General features: G+C 43.5%; 1 protein-coding gene across 6 annotated transcripts in view; it reads left to right on the forward strand.

Moving 5' to 3' along the window:
- The first annotated feature begins 1,017 nt into the window (after positions 1-1,017).
- Positions 1,018-22,271, forward strand: part of HDAC4 (histone deacetylase 4) — a 269,534-nt gene continuing 248,280 nt past the window's right edge. The window contains exon 1 of one of the 6 annotated variants that reach the window (XM_087731761.1): positions 1,018-1,135. The gene's annotated coding sequence lies outside the window, so the exon portion shown is untranslated. Of the gene's footprint in view, positions 1,136-1,714; positions 1,779-18,577; positions 18,695-22,271 lie in introns of those variants that run through there. The other 5 variants (XM_087731766.1, XM_087731763.1, XM_087731764.1 and 2 more) reach the window with 5 other exon arrangements.

The raw sequence follows: 22,271 nt of genomic DNA on the forward strand, positions 1-22,271 counted from the left end.
TGAAAAAAAAAAGTTTCCTATTTTATTAAAATACTATATATCTACTATGGCTTGCATTTTCTACGGTATGTCTAGTTAATCCACCTCCATTAGTATCCTGAGAATCAAAAATGCAGTTTCAGATATGTCAAACTACTAAGGAAAGAAGACAAGAGAGTGCGTAACTTTTCTTGTTACAGGTGGAAGAATTAACTTCAAAGGAATGCATCAGCACAGTTGTTTCTCTACTAATTCTGTCCTCCACCTCATGTTTCCCATAGCCAAATTCACCTAGATTTGAGTTTTTCTTTCTGTTACGTTTTCACCTCTTAGCAGATACAGATGAAGCTGTGGAGGAAATTATAAGCAGCAGCAAGTCAAGGAGAGACAGGGGACAAGAGAAGTTTGCCACCCTTGCGTGACTTTCTAGAGACAGCTGCCCAGTACTGCGCGGAGTTCTCTCTGCTTCGTCCTGGTCCTCAGACACACGGAGTTTGCTCTTGGCCACGAGGCGCTGGGGTGAGGACCAAGTCAGCAGATGGGAGGGGATGGTGCTAAGCAAACGCTCCATCACAGCCCTGGCTCCCCTCCAGCCTCCAACACAGGTAGCCGCGCAGTTGCATTTCGGCAGGGAGGCGAGAAGCAACTGAGGGGACCCAGCCTGCCTGGGCCTCCAAGGCTGGGGGGGCCCGGCCTGCCCGGGGGCAGCTGGCGTCGGAGACCCAAACCCCGCTCCGGGCTACCATCCCGCCCCCGAGGCCGACTGCCCCGGCACGGGCTGGGCTTCGCCGCCGCTCCCCAAGGGGCCGCGGGCCCGCCGCCGACATGGCGGACACCGGCCCCAGCCCCCCGGGCCGCGCCGTCGCCTAGGCGATGGGCCGCGCGCCGCGAGGCGGGGCCAGGGCGTGGCCTGATTGGTTCCCTTCCCCCCGCCAGGATGGGGTAGGGGGAAAGAAAAGAGGGAGCTGTGGCTATAAATAAACCGCGCTTCCTGATTGGCCCGGGGGAAAAATGGTCGCACCACGTGACTCTCCATCTAAAAATTCCAAGATGGCGGATCCCGTCACGGGCTGAGTCCGTTGGTGGCGCGCGCGCCGCGGTGTCCGCGCCGGGGCCATCGCCGCACAGCTCCTCCGCCTCGCCCGCCGCCACCCAGGTCAGTACGCGGCGCCCCGCCACCTCCCCCCGCCGGGCCGCGCCGCGCCGCCTCCGCCGCTGCACCCGGCCGGCCGCGGCGCGGCCCCTTTAAGGCCGCGCGCTTTTCTGCCCTCCAGGTTTTAATTGCGGCGCGGCCTTGCTCGGCCGCCGGGTTCTTAAAGGGATCGGCGGCGCGCGGCTCTTTTTTCCGCTGTGCTCCGACCGTGAAGCGCGGAGGGTTCCGGCGGGGGAGGTGATGGGCAGCTCTCGGCGCCAATCGGATTCGCCCTTGCGGCAGTGGCGGGTGGATTTGAGCCAGTCGGAGGCTCTTGCTGTGCGCTGATTGGGCGGCGCGCCTGGTGGGGCGGGGCCTCCGCGCCATCACTCGACATGGGTGTAGCGGCGGGGTGGGCGGGCGGGCCGGCGGGGCGTGACGGGCAGCGCTCCCGCCCATTCAGCGTGCCGGGCCTCCCCGCCGCTCGCGTTTTTGTGAATGAGGCGGGTGGGGCCGCGCTGCCGCAAGCCCCGCCCCCTCCCTCGCTGGCCCCGCCCCGCCCCTCCCCTCCCGGGCGGCCGCGGCTCCTCCCCCCCCCCCCCCGGCGAGCAGCGCCGCTGCCGCCTCGGTGCTGCGCGGGGCTCGGCGGGGAGCGATGCGGGCGGCGGTGAGTGCCGCGGGCGGCGGCCGGGCCGAGGGTGGAGGCCCGGGGGCGGCGGGGCGCGGGCGCTGGCCGGGGCGGCGGGGCGGGCGCGGCGGCCCTGCGGCGGGGGCGACGCCCGCGGCGGGGCCCTGCGGCGCCGAGCGGGCCGCGGCCCGGGGTCGGTTCTTTCCCCGCCCCGGGAATAACGCGGGACTTGGGGAAAGTTTCTGTCGGGGCCGGCTCCGCGGCCCCGCCGGGCTCCCCGCCGGAGCGCGCCTCACGCCGGGCCCGGGGCTGCCTGGCGGGGCAGCGGCTCCCGGGCTGGGCCGAGGAGGTCGCCCCCGCCCCCGGGGCACCAGCCCCTTCCAGAAGGGCATTAAAAATGGCTGTTTTTGTAACTAGGAGGAGAAAACGAGGGGTATTCTCCTCAGCATCACCGCGCTTTTTGGGAGTCCTGGGGTAATGTTGGGCTGCAAGGGAGAATGACAGGTCCAAGCCGAGGCAGGGCTCCGTCCTCAGCCGCTGGCTGCGGCGGCTTCCCCCGAAATGTGCGTTTTGGGGAGCTGGTGGTGAATAAAGTGCGCGTGCCGCTCCGAAGTGTGAAGTGTTGGTTTGTGCAAGGGTAAATCAGCAAAAACACCCCAGCTGATAAGGCGTTCGGAGGAGCGCGAAGGGAGGTGTTGCTGAGCAGTTTTGTGTGGGTTTTGCTGCAGGAATTTATCAGGAAAGATGCTGTGCAATCCCTGGGCTCCTTAAATGTTATCTTTCGAGTGTTTGTGGTGTGGCGATCGCAGCGTGACATCTTAAGCAAGCAAATGTATTTACGTAACAATTATTTGACATTATAGCTCGGTGCAGCGCACCGTTTAAAGGGAAGTAAACCTGCTTTTTATTCAAAACACTTGCGTAATTGTTTTGTGCACGCATTTCATGATAGTGGAAGGGGTTCTTTTGGTTTGTTTGTTGTTTGCTTGTCAGTAGCCTGCTTCAGAAGATTTGCATAAATTCGGCTTGTCACCGCAAATGCTTGTTTTCTGGCCATAAGAGCGGATTTCATGTTACAGGCTTGCCTGATATTCCAGACTGGATTGCAAGTCTAAAAATGTTACGAAGAAGTGGGATCTGTGTTGGAAAGGTGTGGGTGGATTCGGGATGTGAAAATCGCTTGTAAATCTGGGATGGGGCGTGTGGCTCAGGGTGGTGGAGCGGGGTATAGGTGCTCTCTGGTGTTCTTCGTTTCTTCTCAACAGGGATATGCAGGCAGCTTTATTTCACGCTTGTTTCCAGCAGCTGTATTCTGTTGTCTTCATAACGCTAATTTGAGATGGAGCAAGTATTATTTTGGCCCTCTGTGCCACAGTGAATTTCACTGTTGAGTGAATAATCTCCTTGCCAATGCATTTTGATTTACTGGTATTATGTACTGTCAATAAATGGGACTTGTGCTGTATTCGCTGCCATCAAAGTGCTTTCAGTTGTTGCCAAAAACTACCTGGAGTTAATTATCTGAATTGGACTTTTTTTAACGTCAACATTTTTAAAAGCTAAGGAGCTCTGAAGTTTATATAATAATCTGGTTCTTGGCAAGGTTTCTTTTTTTTTTTTTTTTTGGTAATGCGGTCTGTCGCGGCACTGAGTTTTAATCGTTTCTGATGTTTCCACCACCGCTGTATGGAGTTTTCAGCCTAAAAGCTGCCGTTGTTGCTCTGCAGCCTCTCTGAAGGAGTTAAGAGAGCATTGAATTAAGAAAGCTCAGCTGCTTGTATACAAATATACAGCAATTACAAGGCAACAAAGTTATTGCAGAATCCTACTGTAACCATGGCAACATGTTCACTCAATTACATTTGGAAATGTAAAATACCACCCAGTTAGAAAGAGTAAGTTTTAGCGACTGCAGATTTTCTGTATAAAGCAAAATGTGTAAGACGCTGCTTTCCAGGATTATATACTTTTTGTATTTGGATGGCATGTTTTAGCATGCGCATCTGACAGATTTCTGTGGCTGATATTAAGCTGTGCCCTTGGTTGTCTGAATTTAGGGAAAAAAAATCCAAAAATCTTCAAAATTTAAACTTTGCCATCCTAGAATTTCTTTGGTTTTGATTCAGGACTTGGCTGTAGAAAGTGGACAGATTAGAAAATGCATGAAATGCATTTTGAAAATTACCTCAGAATACCAGAGGAATTTGTCATTTACTTAATGGGATGGAGGCATGAAAGAAAAGCATACGTATGGCACAAAAGCTTTTATTCCTTCGGGAGGAAATGTTTGTTGAGCAGTCTGTGTTTGTGTAGTGCAATCTCCAACAGACTATCCCAAACCAGAAGAGAACTGGCAGGTGTGAGCTACCAAACTTGCGATCAGCACCAAGAAAAAGCAGTGAAGAAGTTCTTGAGAAGTCCAGGGAGCGTCCATCAGCCCCAGGTTAGGAGATAGCAGAGTCAGGACACCAAGGTCCTGATGTGCAGTGCAGATTGAACTCCTTAGTGGAAGTTAGTTTGCCTTTTGATGATGACTTAGTAGTAAAAAGAATAAAACAGAAAAAGTAGGTTCTTGCATTTGTTAATCTGTGTATTGGCCAAGATGCAACTTTCTGCTTTGCTGTGCTCGTGTTTCACAGGCAGCATCCCGTTAAGGCAGAAAAGGGAAGAACAACAGTGCACTTAAAATGAGTTTTTTTAACTAGGAGCGGTGTGTTTACAGACACCTGCAGACTGACTTCTGAAGAAGTTATCTAGTAACACACATCCCTCAGAAGCAGCACCTTGAGCAAGTGTGACTTTCTGCTCCTGTGGCGAGTGCTCGTTTTTCTTTTTGCTTGCTACCATGGGCAGAGGTGGAAGCACAGGAGCTGGCTGTTATAGACTGCTGAAAAGGTGGCGTTGGTCTCAGTTTTCAACCCTAAATGACATGTTGAACTGCAAGGGTGAGGAGTAGGACTTGTTAAAAATAAAGGTTAAAATTGAACAGGAGTCCATGGTTTTAGATTAGATTGCCCTCTTTGAAATGGCTTTGTGCTTTCTGGGGAATAGAGGTTTTAAAGCCATATTAAGGCATACCTGAGATTCAGAAACTTGGTGCAATGCCTGAAACGTGCCCTCTAGGATCAATCGTAGGTTTCAAATCTGAGGAACCTACAGACTTTCTATACATGAATGTGCCCAAACACATTTAAAACAAAGTGTTGAGACAAAAACTTGCCACCAAATAAATAGTATGTGATAGTGTCAAATATTCTAGGCCAAATTCCTTTCATCTTCCAGAGCTGAGAATAGGCAAGAGCTTTTACAATGGATTGCTCACAAATGTGCTTATCAAATAACTTGTGCTAAAAGGAGTTAGCATGTTGAGCGTCTCTTAAAACTTGTTGCGCAGCCTTACCTTAAGGAAGGTAAACTGACAATTTGATGTGGGATGTTAATGTTCTTGATCAGCTGAATATTGGGCATGCTCCCCTGAAAGACTACTGTCTTCATTTTTGGTGCTTTTGATTGCTTGAAGCATTCCTCTAATTCTTGTATGCCATGCTGTACCTTTGTAAGGTCACAGTAACTAGTTGTCCTCGTATTTTCTCAAGGGTAGTGTGTGGCTGTCTGGGTTAAGTGGTGTAAGCATGTGCTCTCTTCAGGGTTTGAAAACCTGAATGCTCACTGCTCAGCTGTGCCAACTTAATCTTGGGGTTAAAACATTTCTTTGGTGTCCTCTTCCAGTTAAAGAAGTAATTGTGTTACACTCCTTGGTATTGTGTGTATTTGTATTTAGCAGAAAAAAAATACTCCTTGGCATTGTGTGTGTGTGTATATATATATATATGTATGTATGAAACAAAACCTCAAACCCTTCAGACCATATTTTTACTTGTCTTGCATCTGTGGTTGAGTACGCACGGTAATATTACCAGAATAGTTTATATGCTGAATAGTATCTGTTGCTAGCCTGTTCCAAATGGCAACGCTTGTCACAAACCACAAAGAACTATTAATTGAACATGTTATTTGAACACTGGTAATGACATTCCTTAAATATTTGCCAAGTATTCTTAACTCTTCTTGCTGGCTTCTTTGGTGGTGTCATCTTCTACTTCATTGCTCTTCCAATTTACCTGTAGCTTGTTTCCAGTTATCCCATTGCTTTTCTGTAATCTTTTTCAATTCTGCTACCTAGTCAACAAGGCCAGCTATTGGTTTTAAATTTTATCAGACTCCTGCTGGAATCCTTTGAGTTTGTGCTTTTGTAAAAGTGTGTGTTACTGGACAGTGGAGCTGACAGGATGTGTCTTGTCACTGAATTCAAAATTGCTTTTCAGTTTTGAGTCTGCATCCCTAATAGATAACTTCTGTTTTCCATTTATCTTTGCTTCCAGGTTCCCCAGGTCCAACCATACCAATGCTCCAAAGCAATGAAAGGAACCTGGTTCTCCTCAGCTTGCTTGCTGATCTCAGAGGTCTGCATAGGGGGAGGCAAAAAAAACATGAAAACTTTTGGGTTTGCCTCAAATTGTTTAAGCTGAGAAGCAGCAGAAATGCTAAGACTGTCTGCTTTAATAATTAGAAATGTGGCAATATTGTTACCTAGTAAAAGGGGTAAATAGTCTTCTAAAAAATTAAAGTAAAAGCTGTGTGTGGTGGGGAAGGAAATGCAAGTCTTAGCATGCTGATTTGATTTAGATTCTCTCTTATGTACATTGTCTCTATATTAGAGTCCTTGGATGAGGGAACTCCTCAGACTGCTCTAGTAGTTAATGCTTTTGCATTTTGATTGTGTTACGCAGAAAACTGAAGTGGGCCAGGTTTACTTTATCCTGCAGTGGACCATGTTGATAAGGCAATATATAACAGATGATTCATGAAGTGATGCTTGTCATTGCCAGGACTGCTTGAATAGCAAGCAGATTTTGGGCAATGCTTCTTCACCGGAAAGACTTGGGCAGTTTAAACTGAGAAGAGGAGAAGAGACAAATATGCACTGTATTTCTGGCTATCTTAAAGGAGCTGCCTCACAAAATTTAAAGGAAGTTGGGGGGGAGTGGAAATGGGCAAAATAAGGGGGGTTGAGAAGCAGGAAAGCACACGGAGGTTGCATAATGATGTTGAAAAAGGGAACAATTAGGAAAAGACTGTAAAATCTATTGGAAAGCTTCTGTGGTTTTCCCTTTGCAAGGAATTACAGCTTGGCCTTCCTCTATAAAAATTCAGTCTTTTTTCTCATGGCATTCATTACTAGCCACATCTTGATCGACTTCATTTTTTTTCCTTCATGTTTTCCTATTGGATATCACCTCAGAAAAGATTGATTAAAATCTGCTTCAAACTGCCATCTACTAGTGCAGAGGAACGTGTGCCGGCTTGCGGTCATCGGTACACTGAGCCGTCTGCCCTCATCAAATGACTGAACCTTTGTTCCTCATACAAGAAGTATTTAAAAATCAAGAAGTTGCAATTTGATAATTGGCTCTTAGGCTAATAAGAAACCTTTTTCTAGTTTGGTCAAGATTAAGTTTTGTTAATATTTTTTTTTTTCCAGCCCTAAGAGTCCTCTGAGACAGCCATTTAGTTTGGTTGAGGATCAGAAAGGAGCCATAGAGGTGCTAGGAGGAGCTGGAGGCTCAAGGCTATGTGTGCAGCTAATGTGGCTTATCCAAGGTCTGAGGAGGGAAGAGCTCCTTTCTTTGGGGCATCATTACAGTAGTTTGGACAAATCTGTAGGATATGACTAAGTGTTGCTGTGGCAGTGTATTGCACACGAGGTGACGATGTCTAGGAAAACATTTGGCAAGTTTTTCAGCTCTCTGTTGCAGATGTGACTTTCTGAAATGGCAAATTGAAGACCCTGCCTTGGGTACAATCTGGCTGTCATGTCTGGGTTTGTTGCTGTGTTCACTCTCTTGTTTTCTTGCAAGTTTGATCTCCTGTAGACCCTTCCTGGATATGTGCATCTGTACATTTTATAACGAGCCAGTAAGCTGTTGGATTAAGAATTGTATTGTAAGGGTTTTGGTTTTTGCAATCATAGGATAAAATAATGTATAGATTAACATCTCAGATTGGGCACTAGCAGCATACAATGTATTGTTTTAAATGATTTTTTTTAAGCGTGTCACTCTCATTCTAGTGAACGCTGACATCCAATTGAACTTAACTCCATTTATCTTTTATGAGTAGTGAAGAATTTTGATATTTCACACATAGGAAATAATTCACTTTATTCATTTTTCTGAAGAACTGGTGCTTTAATGAGGTGTCTGTCAGAAAGACTTAATTACTGTTAAATTCTGTGAACGTTAGTATACTGTGATTTGTTCTATGTAAAATCAAATTTCATTTGTCAAACGCACATGATAGCATTAGTTTGCTGATATAATTTTCGTTAACTTAAATTTGAGAAATAGCAGTTATTCATAACTGGCCTGTCACTAGTACTGGTGTGTAAGATTTTGCAGGGTGTTGTACTTGCCTGAACTGGTGCTGCTTTGTCCTTTCTGCGATTGCTCGTGAGGACACTGGTAGGAAGGTGTAGCATCACAGCTGCGTCCGCACTAATGTCTTCAAGGATTTCATGTTGAATAAGCAGTTATTCAAATTTGCTCTTCAGGATTAAAGGTAGATGAGCACATAACTCTGTTCCCCTTTCCTCCAGTGTTTTCCAAGTTGTCTTCCATTTGAGTTTTTGTTTAACTTCAGTAAAAATCTGTAGCTTTCACAAAGTTATCTCTAGTCAGTTAACATACTTTCACTGTGTTGCATTTTCCTAATATGCTAATAGGAAAAGCTTCTGTGACATTTGCTTGGTGGGAAAATGTTCAAGTTAGTTCTGGTGTTTTGTTGACAAAACTTTGTCTTGCGTGCATCGGTCCAAGAAAAGGATCCAAAAATGTAAGACTGAAACAATGAATTAATTCTGTTGTATGCCGTTCCCAACAAGTATTCAGAACGGGAGCGTTGTTCAAAGTATTAGGAAAGTTACAGTTTTCCCCATGGGAGCTATATGTATCTACTTTTTGTTAGTGTTTGCTCTGGATTCTGTTAAAATCCCAAATACAGGTAGTTCTTGTGGTGAGCAGCATACTGGCCTGCTGCGTTGCTGTGGGTTCATATAAAACATAGAGCTGTAAGATCTGCTGTTCTGCTTAAATAATGTGCACGAAAGCAAAGTGTTAAATCAAGTGAAGAAAAGCTGCGTAATTAACCCTTTTAAAATGCTGAGGATTCTGAAAAATGGAACAGTCTGAGTTTTAACCTTGAGAGCTTGGTAGCTCAGGGAGGGGTGTGAGTGTGGCTGTGAGAAGGGGAAAGTCTCCACTCTGGAAACACAGTACTAGTGGGGCAGGTATTTGTAAATATTGGCTAATTTGGAAGAGGTGGGATGAGATGGAAGATGGGCTATTGGCTTTTACTTTGAATACAGTGGCTTAAATTGCGAACAAGTAAGAAAGTAAAGGTTATCTAATTCCCAAGGACCAGTGGAAAGAGACGACCTGTGGTGCAGACAGGCAAGAGGGGTCCTAGAAGGAGAATCTGTAGGTAAAACTGAGCTTTTCTGCAGGCTGGATTATATTTTAGAGCACTGCATAGATGGAACTAGTTTCTTCAAATGAAAACAGCATTGCTTCTACAGCCAGCCCAGACTTTAAAAAAAAAAAAAAAAAAAAAAAAAAAAAAGTTGCCATACGTAGTGTTTTGGATGAGTCTGGAGGCGACTTCTCCAAGTCATGGTATGAACAAGGTAGCAGGACTCTGCAACAGAGGTTGGGCTCTCGCAGCACAGCAGGTTGTACACCCTGCTGAGAAGCCTTGTTTGTTTCTTTAGACTGTTTGGGAAAAGAGGAGCACAGGCATCTTTCTGGAATATCTTGGAAGATATCAGGCCATGTTTCTTGTGGAGGTCTTGTTGGAGGAGATGAATGATGGCATCTTCATACAGCTGGAGAGGGCAAGAAAGCAGTCAGGTGCAGTTTCCTGCTGCCTTGTGCCGCCTTCCCAAGGAGACAACACAGTTTCTGTGTGGTTTGTGCTGCTGTAGCGTCTTCAGGGACAGTGAAAGAAATAGCTCCTTGGATGCTAGCAGGATCTTTGTTGGGTTGGTGCTAAGCACAGCCCTTTCTTGCTCCATGTGCAAAGCAGAAAGCCTGGGCTGTTGCTGTTGTTTTCTGCTGTTAGTCAACAAACCAACCCCTGGATTTCTGTAAACCTCACCTCTGCTGTAGGTGGTGATTACTGTCACAAATTAACGGAAGTTCTCCAAGTTTGGTTCTGTTGCTGCCGCTCTTACTCAGCAGCAGTGTGATGAAGCAAGGCCCAGATGTGTTTGGTAGTGAGTATGCTCAAAACTTTGTGTCTTGTCTTCATTCTGTGATGAAGACAAAGGGAAGCAAGATGAAGAGGCTACATGGAGTCAGGTATGTTTGAATCTAGTGTAAGATATCCTGCTGAGTAACGGATCCTTCCAGTGGACTGGAACAGAAATTGGTTACTGTGATCTGCATTTGCATTTCAGTTTTTCTTCACCTGCTTAATATAAGTAAATTATTTTCCATATGGATTCTGTTGTCCACTTCTCCTACCCAGGACTGATTTTCTGTTTGAATCTAATGGCAATGCTTTGGTTGGGAGAAAATTTATCTACTTATTTATTTCCCCCAACTCTTACCTGCTCTCAGATCCTGGTGGAGGCTGAAGGATGCATTTGAGTGAAAACTGCCTCTCACAGGATTTTTAGCCTGGAAGCATGATCAAAGGAGGAAGGAGAGGACTAGAAGAGAACAGCAGGGTATTTATTCTGATTGCACGTGGTAGGTACCGAATGCTTCTTTGAGGGATGTACTGTCCTATCTTTCTATTGGGCTTTTCTTCATTCCTGTACAGAATTCAGTGCTATGCACTGCACTGAAGCCAGGCTGCTGCCTTATCTGCTCCCTGTGCCTTGAACGGAGCATTTGATGATGGGCTTAATAGTAATTGTGAATGAAATCTTAGCATTAGGAAAAAAAAACTTCTTGCTTGAAGCTCCGCAAAAACTACGAATTTGTGACAGAGAACGGTAATCTGAGTTTTAAGTTATAAATTATCAAACCTAGCATAATGCAGAAGAGCTAGATTCTTCTGGATCAGTAGACAAAAAGGGTTATGTTGATGCACATATTGATGTGATTTCAGGGCAAAGTGTAGTTCTGTTATTTGCTACAGTATACCTCGAAGAAGATTGCCTTGTAAGTTGAAATCTTGTTCATGAGAACATACTGTGAATTGTTCAAAAGAGGAAAAGACTTTTACTGTGGTATTTTATGAGCAATCCATGCTGGTTCTGGGAGGATTTACACAGATTACATGGTCTTGCTCACCTCTGTGGCTGTATGTGGCTATCCTTTGCTGATGTTTCCTGTACTAGGTTATGCTTTGTCAACAGAAATAGGTGGTGGTGAATCTGATTGAATACCTGATGAATCTGATTCTTGTGTCTGGTCTGTGGCACTGCAAGTGTAAAGATAGCTGGTGTTCTGTTTAGGGGTGGGGGATCAAATCCTTCTCAGTGCAGAAAGCTTGCACACACATGAAAAAACAAAGCACGATCCATTCTTTTGATGGAGAGGTGAATAGTATGAATCCCTTTTGGGCAATATTGGGCTGATCTTTGTGAACTGGCTGGTAGCCTGGGGGCGGTGGTGTGGGGCAGCTGGGAGAGCACTGCAGTGAGTGCCCAGGGGTTGACAATGGTCCTGGATGGAAGACATATAGCTAGTACCAATTTTCTATGACCATGAGACTAAAGTGTCCATACGTCAATTATTGACAGTATTAGAAATCTCAGCTTAATTCAGTTTGGCACTGAAAGTGTGCTGCTTCTGGTCTTTGCTATAAAAATGCTGGCCTAAAAATAAACTGACGTATAGGGATGCTGAAAGCAGGGGAGCAAATGAAGAACTTGTGCACAGAACATAAGGCAAAGCGCTTGACTGATTGTGGAGATGGTATCACAGCGTAATGCTGACCATGGCGTGAGTGAGGTCAAGGGAGGAAAGTTTTGCAGAAAGTAATAATTCCATGTAAGAGGAGAAGGAAGTAAGAAAACTGAGACTCTTAGATAGACATCGAACTCTTCCGTAAGCCTACTGGCGGCCGGACTGCCGCACTTCAAAGGGTATGTGCCATAAAAGCCCAAATAGCAGTCGGGTGAGGAATATTACACTCCAGGTATGAAATCCTGTAGTGTAACAGCTAAACCAGGTTGTCCTTGTGCAGATCCTATTAGAAAATGGAGTTAGGACTGCATAGACAGTATAAAAAAAAAATTACATTCATGCTTAATTAGGTATTTACCTCATTTAAAATGGCAGAAAAAGCTAAGCAACTTGGGATGTGGCCGTCTAATGGTAGAAATGAGAGCATCTTCTTTGCATGGGGCTTATCACCCCTCCTTGTGAGAAGGATATCCAGTTATTGTATGCTTTCAATTCCTAGATCTTCTCAAGTGCCATTATGAATGACATTCCCCACATTCTTTCCTTTGCTGGAAGGAGCTGATCAAACCACGAGGTTGGGAAGCATACTGGAAGCTGAGAGATAGCCTAATGAACTACAGCCTGAGCTTGCTTTTCCCTCTTCCAACGTATTCCCAGTGTGGTACCCCCCCAATCTGAGGAGTTTGATATGGACATCTGATCCTCCTTGCTGCCTTTTTGCCGCAATAAGAAAAATCTTCAGTGTCTGCATTCACTAGAACAACTTTTAAGAGGAGCAAGTTAGGCTATATTTAAATAAAATAAAAAAAAAAGCAGCATATTCTTGGCAATAATTTAGACTTTTGCTGTAAACTGTCTACATTCCCTGGGGGATGAGGTCTCCTTTTGTGAAAATCTGTTCCGGATTCAGTATGTTTGACAATTTCTCTGTATAACTACCTTCAGTTTTTTGTTTTGGTGATGTAAATGAGCAGACTAATGTATGTGCTTCTAAGTACTCAGATTGTTGTGGGGTTTGTTTTTGGTTTTTCTTTTTTGTTTGTTTTTTTAAATCAAAATAACCTCTTAAGTATGCTGGGGACTGATGAGGCTTGCATTCCTAGTATTGCAACACAAGGTGTTCTCTGTTCTAGACTGTAAATATTTATCTCTTGTCAAAGCAGAGCAGTTACTATTGGGAACTGATCTGGCATGTGAAAAGGTTTTCCTTAAGGAATTTGCTTCCTTTTATTTACAGTGTTATCGTATATTTAAATTCCAGGGCCTCAGTATATAGCTCTGAGGCTCATTCTTAACACTGGCAAAGAAAATCTAAATTATCTCAGCCTCTGAATACGGATAACTGAATTCTGAGCATATGCTGTAGCCAACCAACAAGTGTGGGTACGAAATTCAAGTAAACATAGGAGAAGGTACTGATGTTTTCCTGCAGCTGCAGGAGGACTACTAAATGAGAAAGACAGCAAGTCATGTCACCAGGTACTTTCTGGGCAGTAGGGAATTAGCTTCCCATGCAGTTCTTGGGGTGGCTGTGATGGACAGAGCACGTATTGAGCATAGGTGTTTCACGGTCCGGCATTTTGCAATCGCTTGTCACTTCACCTCCTCTTCGTGTGGCTCTTCTCTCCTAGAGGAGGTCCTCACGAACCCTTTCTGTGTCTCCATTTAGCCTCCCTGTCAGCAAACATGCTTTGTCATAACCTTTCCTCAGGAGCTTCAGTGCTGTGAGTTTTGCTGAGTGATCTCTTGTTAAATTGCTATGTGTTATGTTTACCACAGGTATGGAGAGATCTAGAGATGGTTTCCTGCAAGTGGCAATACCCGAATCCTCACTGCTGTCTACAGGTCCTGCTTTTGGAGAGTTGTAGGTTGCTTTAATCTCTCTGCAGTGGCTTACATTTCTGGGTAAATTGTTTCTGTTGTATTTTGCCGTATGTGGGAAGCTTATTCAGCCTGGAAAGGTCTGGGTTTTTTCTTTTTTACATCTTCCTAGCTTTTCTACGCACTTATTTTTTGATACTGACAATTGCTGAAGTTCTCCGTGCTCATAAGGCAGCTGATTTCCCCATGTACTTTGTCTCAGAAGAGAAGCCAAGGCCTGTCAAGCAGGTGTCCTTGTTGGAGTACTTTTTTTCCTCTTTTAGGAAGCAGGTTCATTGAATGAAGTAAGTTACTGAAGCTGAGTTCAGTCCCTGCCATAGCAGGGAAGAGCTGCTTTCGCTCTTCCTTATAAACATGCAGAATGCATGTCTCGGGCTATATCCAAAACTGGCCTTTGAGCTTGTGTCTCTGATTCAGAGGTGGTAGGCAGATAAAATGAAGTGAAAATAAAAAGAAATGCTTTCTTTGGCTCTGGTGTTTTCATATGTATATATTTAGTTCACATATTTATTTCATATCTATAAAAAATTAAATAATTTATAGATTTCATATTTTCATATATATATATATTTCTGCTTGGCATGTCTCTCAAAACTTCAAGGACAACAGGTGGATGTCCAAGTATTGCCTTTTTCAAAGAGCTCTCCTGAGTTTATCATCTGCTATCGAGTCACGTAAACTTTAGTTCTTGCTCTGTAATATCTGTCTTCAGGGATGCGTGGTCAATACAGCCTTTATTTTCTCCTCTCTGAAATCTTGTGTGAAATTTGCTATTTGTGGCTTCGGGGCAACAAGCTCTTTCCTGGTTTGTGGAAGGGTTTGTAATTGGTAATTGATGCAGCTTTGTCAGGGTGGTTTACAGCTTTAGGTAGAGTCTTTTTTATAGTACTTCCAAACTAGAATACTAAAAGGTAAACGTCCAAAGCGATTCATAAATACTGTGATATTCAACGTGGAGACATTTTTTGAATAGAAACCTTTGTTCGGTGTTACCTTGGATGAGAAGTAAAGCTGTATTGGTCAAAGGGAACTGTTCTGTATAGTTCTGTGCTGGACTTGCCTCTTGCTTTAAAGCAATGTATTTTAGCAGAATTGAAGTTGTTTTTGACTGTTACTGGCTTCTTGCACTCTTGGTAGAAATGGCTGCCTATTTGCATATTTACTAGCTTCTGTGCATCTAGATATGTCAGCAGCCTCTGCTCCTTTTCACTTGATCTTATCTCCCTATTCCATTACAGGAAAAAATTCTTACAATCTCCTTCCCCCCGCCCCAGCATTGGAGTGTGCTTTGCATGCGGGGTGTTTTGAGGTAACAGGGAGTCACGTTTGCTTTGCAGTGGCTGCGTACTGTTGCTTGAATTTAAAGCTGGTGCTGAAATGTAAATTTTCAGAGATGACTAAAATCCAAAGGAGTTATTTGTCTTTCGTAGTGCACTGTAGCTAGCTTTGCATTTTCACTGGCTTCCTACAGAAAGGGACTGCAGTGTTAGCTAGCGGTGGTTGCTAGCATTGTCTATCAGGCCATTTTTTTTTTTTCTGGCATGATGTAACTTATTAATTATTGTGTTCATGGTAGCACAATATGCATCCAGATTAACATTTAAAAACAACAAAACCAAAGATTTTGCAAGTATCTTGTGTTCCCTCCTGTCCATTTATTTTAGAGTATTGCAAGTAGCAGGTGATAAAGTGAAAGGAGATTCTGCACCGTAGAGCTTTGGTGGCTAATGGCAGCTCGTCTTGAAAGCCGAGCAATTCTTCCTGGTGTGGTAGCTGAAACTGTTAGTGTGAAGGTTTCAGGAGGATGTTTAGGAGCATGCAAAGGTGCAAAATCCCAAAACCTGGAAGAGTGAATAAAAGACCCTGAAGTTTGGGCTATGGTGTTTTAAAAATGGAGAGAGAGAGAAGGCTGAAGAGGGACAAAACCAGGTTGAAATTACTTTGCTTAATTCCTACCACGAAAGAGGAATGTCTTACAGGGAAGAATATTGTATCTATGCTGTTTAGTGTGTAAAGCAATAAACAGCAGTATAAATTTTAATCTAGATCATAGAAAGTTAACACAATGTGAATCCTTGCTTATTTAAGCTAGGGCTCTAAGGCTTCCTTGAGGATGCTGAGTTGAAGTCTGTCTTTTCAACTGGTGACTGAGAGTGTTTTAAAACCTACCTTAAAAAAAAACCCAAAACATGGCAGATACTGTATCAGTCCTTGAAATATGTCCCAGTTTTTGTGGCTTTACAATTGAGTTTTCTTATTTCAAGGAACAATTCCAATTTGTCTTGCTGTGTTTGTGTTGTGCAAACAGACAAACGAAATGAGCTATATAAAATGTGGTGTAAATCATAAAGTAAACGGAGCTCTTCCTTCATTCTGAGGTAAATAATCGCTCTGGTGTTGGAAGCAACACCTGGTAACTAAACTCTTAGAAGTTTGATAGCCTCTGTCTCTCTAAAGGTAACCTGCATGTACTACTTTAAAGGGTTTTGTCTTTCTTTACTTTGGTGTTATAAAACAAATAAATAAAAACCAAGCCCAAACCCCCTCAAGTATGAGTAATGTCAGTTGTTCCTTCCTTGCTTTTCTTGCTTGACAGCTGCAAGCTTGAAATATTTGACCGAAGATTCTAGTTTTTATTAAAGGGTGATGTTGGTCGTTAAAAATTTAACCCTACTTAGAGGGGTACAACACAGGAATTTACATTTTTCTGGTGACTGAGTTAATTTTCTATTCTGGCTGTGTTTGTGGCTCAAGAGTGTGACTTGTAATTTAAAAATGGAACAAGTGGAAAACGTGGAACCCCTGCGAATATAAAGGCATACGTTTACTTTAGCTTCCCATGGGGATTGCTGCCCGTTCGGTTACAGCAGACTTGTGCTTGAAGTCTCAGAAGCTTTGGCAGATAAGCCAGGGACTAAGTATCATGCCCAGGTCTGCCTTGCATCCCTAGAGATGATCCCACATGCTTCAGGCACAACCCGTCAGCAGCAGGATGGTCTGTGGGGAGCTGGCAGTGCTGCCCGCTCTGCATTCCCTGCCTGATTAACCTCAGCCTGAAAGTAGCGTGTTTTGCAAAGGTGGTTCTCTGGATTTTTCCGAAAGGAGAAAAAATCACTGCTAACTAATGTCACATATCATTTAAAGAAAAAAATTCTAGCTACTGTTTAAAGTTTTTTACATGGCAAAAATAACTGTTGACTTAACTGATGGAGTACTAAAAGCTATCTGAATTTCAGTGTTTGACTGCCGGCTCAGTCATGCTTTTACAGGTGTATGTCAGCATCACTTTTCATATGCTGATGATGAGAGGAGAAAAGGTTTTCCCAACAAATAAAAAAAAAGTTATATTGCACTTTAAAGGCAAAGTTGTATTTTTTTCCTTTTCCATGCAGTATCCTTTACGCTCATTTGGGTTTAGGTGATGCCCTGGTTAAGGTGCTTTGAGTAAGAAGATACACAAATACATAATGCACTACAGTTACAACCTGTAACACATTTTTATTGGCTGCAGGAAAAGAGGCACATTAAAAGAGGAAACGGAAGAGTGACACCACAAGTTCATTAGGACCGGGGTCTGGATTACCGCGTTGCTGTGGGAAGTGCAGTGTTTTGGTAACAGTATTAACAACCAGTGTAAGACAGAAGTAATGAAACATAAAAAAATGTAAACCTTGGATCCCATGATGCTAGCTTTTGTGAGTGAGGATGTGCTGTTGTCTGACGAGCTGGGCAACAGCCAGAGTTGAGGGTGCTTACACGAGGTCTGCATGCTTTCCTGCAGTGTATGTATGGGCAAGCACAGCCCTGTTTCTGTGGGGCAGACTCATGGGAGATGGAGTTTAGGAGCAGAAGGGGATATGCGTATGAATGGTGGTGGCTGGCAGTCGGTTCCTGCCAGTGGGGTAATAATGCTGCATTAATAGGTGTTTTTGCAGGGGGTATGTGTCATCTAGATTTGGAAAATGGCATCAGTGTTGTCCGCAAACTAAATAGCTTTTTGAAGGCTGACAATGAGTGTTTAAGCCACTTAACTGGGGCATGGAAAGATGTAATAAAGAACCGAGCCAAGTGGTTCTTTCCAGAGAGTGTGGCTGGACAAGGCTTGGTGAGCAGGCACGGGTGTGTAGAGGGACCCTTCTGTCTGGAAGGGAGGTGAGCTTGTGTGCTGGGTATGGGGAGATGGAGGTGGTGTGCAGCAGGGCTGAGATCTGCAGGGAGTGAGCCAGTCCAGCCTCTGAAGCAGTGGGTGAGTCCAGGGGGAAGTTTGCATCATGCTGTATGAATCTTAACTGACTTGAGTCTGTGCTGTTAGCATGATAACACTTGTTGTTTAGGTTTTGTTTTTTTTCCCCGTGCCAAAAAAATTTGGGTATCCGTGTTGCAGATTAAAATGCACAAGCTGTTGTAATAGCTCGCTTTCTGTGTCACTATTTTGCAGTGAACAGCAGAGGGCTAAATGTCCACTTGAAATGATGCAACTTGTTTGTGGAGACCTTGAGGCATGTTTCTTTCCAAGAGCATGACAAAGGTCAGAACTTAAAAAGCACGGTGATAGTAGGTGGGAATGGCAGCGCGGTTAACATCGTGCAGTGAACACGGAGTATTTGAGAACATGCATAATTAAGCTTCTGGTTAAACTTCATGCTGGTTAAAACTAGCATATGTAGTTGCTTCCAAAAGAAACTTGGGGAAATCTTCTGCTAGACAAAAGAATTGGACGAATTATGTGACAGGGTTGCTTTAGTGTTCAGACTAAATTATTTTCTCTTGGTAATCAGATAGCATTCAATAAAAAGAAAAAAAAAAACAACAAACTAGACTAACCTTAAACAATGTTTGTTCTTTAAAAAAAAGTCAATATTCTTTTTCCAAGTTAATGAAGTAATTAACAGTGATTGATGACACATGTACTCAGCTATTTTATGCTGGTAGAGCAGATGGGTTAGGCACAGCTAGTGACCAGTAATTTTGATTCTTTGTCAGAAGGAACAAGAAGTTTAGATGTGGGCTGTAACAGCTGAAGTACATGAATAGAAAAGGTAGATGTTTTTCCCTCTGCTTTTCCCTGCCTGTATATGAGGATTTGAAAAACACTCCCAGGTAAAGAATTGTGGATTGTTCATTTTTAGCAGTTGAGAAAGCTGAGCTAGAGTGAAAATGTGGTTGGAAGGCTGAAGGTTTTCAGTTGTTTCCCAAAACTAATTACATAAAGGTGTTGGTGTCCTTTTTTTTGGCTATGTCAAGCTGTTTTGAAAGAGACAGGAAGATTGTGTGTGTGCACGCACAGGCAGGTGAAGAAAATAAGACTTGGTTTGAAAGCTGCATTACTGAGCAAGTCTACAGAAAAATAGTGGCTGGGTCTGTGAACTTTCTGTCATGATCTGATTTCCCCCCCCCCCCTTGGTGTCTGCTATGCTAGCAGCATGGAGGGAGAGGGTTTGGCTAATATCTTCGGTACAGCACAGTGAAGTCAGGTGTCAGTAAAGTAGAGAGATCTCAGCGCTGCTGAAATGCTTTAATGGGACTTCAGTATAGTGATACAGTAGTAAGTTTTACAATGTTGGGATACATTACAAGCTGCTGAAACTTTAATTTGCACGAATTAGGAGGGGTCTTAATATGTTGCGAAGTGTTGTGCTTAGATCATGGGCATCAATAGAAAACTTCAGCTGTTTTGGAGTTCACATGGGAGTGCTGCAGTCAGTGGGATGAGCTTCCTGTCTGCTGGTCACACAAACTCTTCCTGGCACCAAAAATGTTGTTAGCGGGATTTTTATTAAAAAGAATATACCGTTCTTTATCACCTCTCAGTTAAGTATCTAAAAGGAGTTTTGATTTTTGTGCTTCTGAATTATTGCAGCTAGGATGATCTACAAGGAAGGAATGAAGACGTGAGATGGATGTTGTCCATAAACTCACAGTATTCATTTGCCTTCTGTCAAGTGCTGCTTTCAGCTGTCTGATTTGAACTCTTTCAAATGCAGAAATACTAGGATGGAGGAAAAACATGGGATGGGGGAAGAAGAGGCCTTCAGAAAAAGCCAAGACAGTAGATTTTTATAGGTAACTCTGCCCAATTTGTACCAACTCCTCCAAGGCTTCAGTAGCAGCTGGAACAGGCTCCCGAGGCAGACTTTTATCCTTTCTCCCTCCCACGCGGATCCATCTGTGAGACTGCTTGTTCTTGCTGCTCTTGCTGAGAAACTGGATCAAGCTCAGAAGCATCCTGCTCTTTCAGACCCTCTGCCAGAGTCTTGCTAGTCAAGGAGGTTTCTGTAATCCTGCAAATCTACATATTCCCAGGTTTTACACACAGTCAGTTGCATTTCGGAATCTGCAGCTCTTCTATGAGCTGTGTTCCTGCTTGACTCTAGAAAAATTTTTCCAAGCTGTTGACCATTTTAAATTAGAGCTCCCACAGAGTGAACATGAGGTGGTATTTCCAGGTTTGCTTGGGCTCCTAAAGATGATCTTGTGTTCAGAGTCTTGGATTACGCATCGGAGGATTTAGGTCCACTCGTCATCCACTTGGTTCTTTGCAAAGCCTTGGTTTTTTGCTTCTATGTGTATTTGAGATACTTGCAATGCTGCTTCGACAGCAATACTTGTTGAGGTCTAAAAATAGAGGAGATGTCAGCAGATCCCCACTTCAGCTACCCAGTAGTATTGCTATTGGTGTGAAATCTGTGGAAGTAGAAATAATGTTAATACTTCTGTGTACTCCTAGCATTGAAGAAGAGCCACAAAAATTTTAGGTGTTTCATGGTGTCCACCAGAAGATCTAAGGACATGAAGGAGGCACCTTCAGCTTTCAAAGCAGCTGTAACTCGATCAAGTTGGTGGTTTGCGGAAGTGTCTATAGCTGGTATCATGAGGGGTTTTGCGCAGAATACGCAAAAAGCATATTCTTCCAAGTAGCCCTTGGTTTAAAGCTTAGTGAGGAAAACTTGCAGACTTCTGCTAGGGGTAAGCTTGAACAGTGGCAGGTATCTGTTAATTTAACATTGAAATGGGTGAAGAGTTCCTTGCTTCTACTGAAGTATCAGTGTCCTCTGTGTTTTTAGTTTGGGCTAGTGTCTCAGCATTTGGATTTACATGACTGAAGTGCAAGGGCTGCCACCAGAGATCAGTGAGCAGCTGACTTTACTCTGAAACACAACTGAAAAGAGCCTGGGAAAGGCAGCCTTACTTAAGGTATCTGTGTGCCGTGGACATTAGTACTGGAGTGTTTCTGGACAATAAGCAGCAAAGGAGTATGAAACTGTAGAAAGCAATTTTTCTTGATGATTTTTATTGGGAATTTCTGTTACACATAATTAGATTAATTATTTCTATATAGGCTTGCTACCCTTGAATAGCTGTGGATTAGTTCTGTGTTAATAAAGTAGCTCACAATTAGTTAATAGTGTCTTGCCATTTGTGGCTGTTCATTTTGTTTACTTTTAATGTCTGATGGTGACTTCAGTGCATGTATAGCACTGCTTATATTGCAAAGGCTTGCTTAACAAGCCGCTGTCTGAAATAATGGCAGGATTGCTCCAAAAGCAACTACCAGGGACTGTCTAGCAACGTATTACAGCCTTCCCTGAAGGAACTGCAAAAATACAGAGTAGGTATCAGTTATTCTTGAACTCTTAATGTACATATACTGTAATTTAACACTTAGGACAAATGTGGTTAAAGATTGAATCTCTTTCTGAACATTATACCATACAAAACCTGTCACAAAGTTAAAATGTTTAGTGTGAGCATGTAAGCAATAAATCTTCACAGCATGTGTTTGAAAGTGGAAGTTTACGGGAGAGGCGGAAACACCGTATTTGTTCTACTCTAGGCTGTCATGTGAGAATAGCATTTGTAATGGCTGGCATTGAAATGTCAGCGTTTGCTAAACAAATGTACTGTGTTTTAATTCCTTGAAGTACTGGGTAATGCTTCTGTATTTCTTAGATGGTTAGTACATTTGAATAATTGTGTTGAGCTTTTGATCTTAAAGGTAGGTGCCTCTGGTTTTGCTACTGCAAGGTACGAGTATGGAATCAACGAGCTTAGCAAAGGTGGGATGCCCTAGTAATAAGGGCTAGACTGGTCAGTTTGGATCTGTAGTGTGACATGTATGTACCTAGTATACTATCAGTGAGAAACTATTTGCAACAGCTGTAATAGGTTGGGTTTTCTGTTTAATTATTAGTTATACAGTTCTAACTGTAATGAAGGCTTCAGGTACTCAAACTGATTTTGCTCTCTGTTCTCCTTCCATGTGGATATTTGAGTGCTGTGTAGGTACTTCTCCCTGCCAGTTCACTCAAGTATTTTCTTTAACTTAATGAATGCAGTTGTACTCACCACTTGTGTGGAAACTAATTTTGGTATGTGATTGGTATGAGTTTGGTATGTGTTTTCAGTGCAATATAGAAAGTTATAAGGAGTAAACTTTATATTTTGCAAGATGGGACTGTCATGTCAGTGTAGGGCAAGGCAAAGTTGAGTTGATTTGGTGACTGTAGGTTGGTGTGTAGGTGGGCTTTTGTCTTTAAAGGTACTTGATTGCCATGTTCTCCAGCAGCATCCAAGATGATGTACCTTGGGAGGCGTTTCACAACAGGACATGCATGTAGCGACACTTTTCTGAAGCACTCTCTTGTGAGCCAGTGATTTGTCTCATGAGTTTCCTGGC

The sequence above is a fragment of the Nipponia nippon genome, unplaced genomic scaffold (genome assembly GCF_047370975.1).
Source record: "Nipponia nippon isolate SJK-2023a ecotype South Korea unplaced genomic scaffold, ASM4737097v1 scaffold_5, whole genome shotgun sequence".
NCBI classification, from domain to species: domain Eukaryota; kingdom Metazoa; phylum Chordata; class Aves; order Pelecaniformes; family Threskiornithidae; genus Nipponia; species Nipponia nippon.